This window comes from Silene latifolia, chromosome Y (genome assembly GCF_048544455.1).
Source record: "Silene latifolia isolate original U9 population chromosome Y, ASM4854445v1, whole genome shotgun sequence".
In the NCBI taxonomy this organism is placed as follows: Eukaryota; Viridiplantae; Streptophyta; class Magnoliopsida; order Caryophyllales; family Caryophyllaceae; genus Silene; species Silene latifolia.
This window is the reverse complement of record NC_133538.1, coordinates 189923642-189929058: the sequence shown is the minus strand read 5'-3', so window position 1 is coordinate 189929058 and position 5417 is coordinate 189923642.

The window sequence follows — 5417 nt, the reverse complement described above, 5'->3', positions numbered from 1 at the left end:
GTGGACGTCACCGATAGTTAGTAAATCCGGTCACAAATATTACATGATTTTGGTCGATAATTTAACCCAATTTGTTTGGGTGTATCCTCTTACCTATAAATCACAAGTTTTCGATAAATTTCTTCAATTTCACACTTTTGTCAAAACACAATTTAATCGAACAATTAAGTCCTTTCAATGCGACATGGGACGCGAATTTGACAACAGTACTTTCTCTTCCTTTGCTATAAAATACGGCCTGGTATTTCGTTTCTCTTGCCCTCATACCTCACCTCAAAACTGTAACACCCTCATACTCCAAGTGCCTTACCAGGACCACTCAGATATAAGGATACTACCATCTCGGTTACCCGAGGCATGATAATCATAAGACAATAACGAAACAACATTTAATGGTATAAATTTAGTGAAAAGTACAAATCAAGCCAAATCCCAAAATACGCGTACAAGTTCTCAAACCAACTGTCTAATCAACTAAATGTAAAGTTTAATAAACGACTAAGCTACAGCGGAAGACTTCTATCATCTGACAGTGGCACATCCCAACAATCCCATGTGACTCAACTCAAACCTGCTCAATTACTGCTCACCATCCCCGAATGGATCACCGCAGGTTTTACAAACAACAACACGGAGTCAGTACTAATCACATACACAATCACATCAGTCCCATCAATCTCAATCACCGACTATCCACTGGACCAGCCCTGCCAGTGGGGGACCGCAGCCGTACCCACCAAATCCCCGCTCCTCATAATGAGCGATAACCCTGTCCATTAATGTGCACATCCCCTTCCGTGGCGGGTTCCACGAAGGGCGAAATTAGGGCGTGAAGCCACTCCCGCAAGTGACCCCACTTAGCCGAGGACACGCATCGAGAACCAGAGACAAACAATCACAATCAACAAACCGTCACAATAAAATTACTATATTATTCAATCAACCACAACACATCAACATCACATTATGGGACTAATACGAGTAGGAAATCCTACCTGAAAGCACAACTATCGACGGTCTCAATAGTCATTATCAAAAAGCCTCTTCTACAAAACCTCCTCCTATCATACAAACACATAAACACTACCAAATCACAATATACACAAAACTCCCAAATTCCCATATTAGGGTTTAAACAACTTAAAGGAAATACCATAAAAACGGTACATCGGTCTTACCCTCGACGCAAGGATCTCAACGGTATAACGAACGATGAAAACCGACCTTCCAAACTCCGGGATTTGCTAACAATGCGATTAAAGTGAAGAACGTACTTTGCTTTCTCTCTTGACAGTAATTTAGGTTTTGAAAAGTGTTTAGAACAATGACGAAAAAGATTATATACCTTAATCGCATAATTAACAAAACCCGAGAAATAACACCCCGTAAACCGGCTACTCAATCGAGTAGCTAAGGTACTCGATCGAGTGCCCCCTTACTCGATCAAGTATCCCAGTTACTCGATCGAGTACCCAACAGGTCAGAAACTATTTTAAAACGCAACTCACCATTACTCGACAGAGTAAGGCCTAGCTGTTATTGTAAGAAAACTCTATCAAATCCAACCTCTGTTCCCAGCTACCACCAAAGTCCATCACACAAGCTCGTAACATATCCTCAAGAGTTTTGATCGTTCTCTCAGTCTGACCGTCTGTCGCAGGATAAAATGTTGTACTTATCTTCAAAGTTGTTTCCAACGATTCCTGCAACTCTTTCCAAAACCTTGATATAAATCTCGCATCACTGTCAGACACTATGTCCTTAGGGACTCCATGTAACTTAAGCACGTTCTTTCGATAGGTCATAGCCAATTGTGCTTTAGTCCATGTATCTTTCATTGGAACAAAGTGAGCGACTTTGTCGATCGATCCACTATTACCCAAATCATGTTGTTACCCTGTTGACTCTTTGGCAAACCCACGATAAAATCCATAGAAATGGACTCCCACTTCCACTCAGGTACCTCTAAAGACTGAATCTTACCTTGTGGTCATCGCTGTTCCCCTTTAACTCTCTGGCATGTCAAACAACGGGCCACAAACTCTGCTGTTTCTTTCTTCATCCCAAGCCACCAAAACATGTTCTTTAAATCCTTGTATAGCTTGTCACCACCTGGATGTACTGAATATGGTGTACAATGTGCCTCTGTCATGATTGTCTTTTTCAGCTCCTCGTCATTAGGGATACACCACCTACCATCGAACCTCAAACTACCATCTGTGTGAATGGAGAATCGAGACACTGTCCCTTTCTCTACTCCAGCTCTCCACTCAACCATCTTAGGATCCAAAGCCTGTTTACCACGAATATCCTCATAAAGATCAGGCTGTACTGTCAAATCTCCCACGGCATCTCCTCTCTGCATCATATGTATACCAAACTTCGCTACCTCATCTCTCAACCTCATCAAAGATAGAGATGTACACAAGGAATTTACACTTTTCCTACTCAAAGCACCCGCAACAACATTGGCCTTCCCTTAATGGTAGATAATTTCCATGTCATAGTCGCCAATCAGCTCCATCCACCTCCTCTGTCTCATGTTCAACTCCTTTTGAGTGAAAATATACTTGAGACTCTTGTGATCAGAAAATACCTTAAAGATTGCTCCATAAAGGTAATGTCTCCATATCTTGAGAGCAAACACCACTGCACCCAACTCCAGATCATGAGTAGGGTAGTTCTCCTCATAAGGCTTCAATTGCCTAGAAGCATAGGCAATCACTTTTCCGTTCTGCATCAACACACATCCCAACCCATTCTTTGAGGCATCTGTATAAACCTCAAAGTTCTCGATCCCTTCAGGCAATGCTAAGATAGGAGCTGTGGTCAAACGCTCCTTTAATGTTTGGAACGCCGTCTCACAACTCTCATCCCAATGAAACCTGTTCTCTTTTCTCATCAACGCTGTCATAGGTCTAGCTATCTTGGAGAAATCTTTCACAAACCGTTTGTAGTACCCAGCTAAACCCAGAAAACTCCTGATCTCAGCAACATTCTTTGGTGCTTCCCACTTTGTCACTGCCTCAATCTTCGCCGGATCCACAGCTATTCCCTCCTTAGAGATCACATGCCCCAAAAAAGCAACTTTCTCTAACCAGAACTCGCACTTGGACAGTTTAGCATACAACTCATGCTCCCTCAAAGTCTGCAACACAATCCTCAGATGCTCCTCATGTTCCTCCTTAGTCTTGGAGTAGACTAAGATGTCATCGATAAAACCCACCACAAACTTATCCAAAAACTGTCTGAAGATCCTATCCATCAAATCCATAAACACTGCCGGTGCATTAGATAACCCAAACGGCATCACCACATACTCATAATGGCCATACCTCGACGTGAAAGTTGTCTTTGGTATGTCCACCTCTCTAATCTTCACCTGATGGTACCCCGACATCAAATCAATCTTGGAAAAGACTGATGCGCCACTCAACTGATCAAACAAGTCATCTATCCTTGGCAAAGGATACTTATTCTTCACTGTCACTCGGTTCAGCTCTCTATAGTCTATGCACAACCTCAAACTCCCATCTTTCTTCTTCACAAAAAGGACCGGTGCTCCCCACGGCGATACACTTGGTCTAATGTATCCCTTCTCTATCAGATCATCTAACTGCTTCCTAAGCTTCTCCATCTCCTTAGGACCCATCTGGTACGGTGCCTTAGAGATTGGCCCCGTCCCCGGTTTCAACTCAACTGTGAAATCTATCTCTCTCTTCGGTGGCAACCCCGGAATCTCCTCCAGAAACACATCCTCAAACTCTCCCACCACTGGTATTTGATCAACCGTCGGACTCTCTATCCGGTCATCTCTCACATGGCACAAGATCAAAGGACATCCCTTCCTCAGATAAGACTTCAAAGTAACAGCTGCAATCAACTTAACTTTGGGTTTGACCAGAAACCCACGATAAGACACACTAACACCCTTAGGACCTCTTAAAGACACTTTCTTTTGATGACAGTCTATCTTAGCTTTATACTTTCCCAACCAATCCATCCCAACTATCATCTCAAAATCGCTAAAAGGAAACTCTAGCAAGTCTACAGGTAGATCAACTTGTCCAACTATCATAGGTACATCCCTATATAACCTCCCAGATGTTACAGGCTCACCCGAAGGTATAAAAACTTCCTCACTAACAGACTCATATACCCTCAAACCCAACCGTTTAACATGACTCGAAGATACAAACGACTGAGACGCCCCCGAATCAAACAAAACAAAGGTATGAATACCGTTAACAAGAAAAGTACCGGTGATAACGTGTGCATCATCTTCACTGCTTTCTTCTCCATCATGAACAACTTTCCACGGTCTTCCGTCCACCTCCCCGGACAAGTCTTTGGCCGATGTGGTCGGCTTAGCACCCGACCCTTGATTGTTGTTGTTGTTCGTCGGTGGTTTCGATAAGAATAACCGCCGTTGCGGTTACCTCCACTGATAGCTCGACTTCCCGGTTTGCCCATGATCCGGTCGGTCTATTGCTCGCATAGCTCACGCAGTCTCCGGAAAGTTCCAGTGCACTTGTGCACTCATGCCTCTTGTGGCCTACACCACCACAACTATAGCAGGTCACTCCCCAACTACCACTAACACTTCCACGGCCACGCCCAAAGGAAGCCCCAAAGATCAATCCCGACCCGGAAGAAAACCCATTAGCTTGATTGTGGTTGCCTTTCTTATGACTAGATTGGCCTCCACCCTCACTCTCGGCCTTTCTTTTCTCACTCACTCTCTCCCGAGCCATCTCCACCAACCTCTCGGCTCTCCCCCCCCTCTCATAAGCTTCCTTAACATCGCAAGGACTCCCGGGGGTAACTTGTCCATGATCTTAGGGGTCAACCCCTCTCAAACCTCAGCGCCTTGATTCTCCTCACTCAAACCCATATCCTCAAAGATACCTAGACTTCTCATTAAACTGCTTGTAGTACTCGGCCACGTACATGTCGATGTTATCTTAAACCCATCGAAATCCTCTCTCAACTTACTCCTCACATGCTCTGCACGAACTCTTTTCTCATAGCCTTACAAAACTCTTCCCAAGGTATAGCAGGTAAACCTTGGTTCGCATACAACTCCTTAGCACTCACCTTCACCGTATCCCACCACTTGCCACCGCCTCCCTCGGGTAGAACGCAGCTTGTTCTACTCTCATCTCATCAAAGACAAAGAACCAAATCCAAAGATGTTCTCCATCTCTCTATGCCAGTTATCAAGAAGGTTAGGCTCCCCAACCCCCTTGTACTCTTTCGGGTTAAACCTCGCTATATAGAGGCTGATTTTAGAGTGATCAACCTCCTTCTCCTTATCCTTATCCTTATCCTTTCCCACAGTCTTTAAAGCCTCCATAAGAGCATCCTGATGCTCCAACATCTTAACGATATCATCTATGTTCATAAGCTTAGCTCTC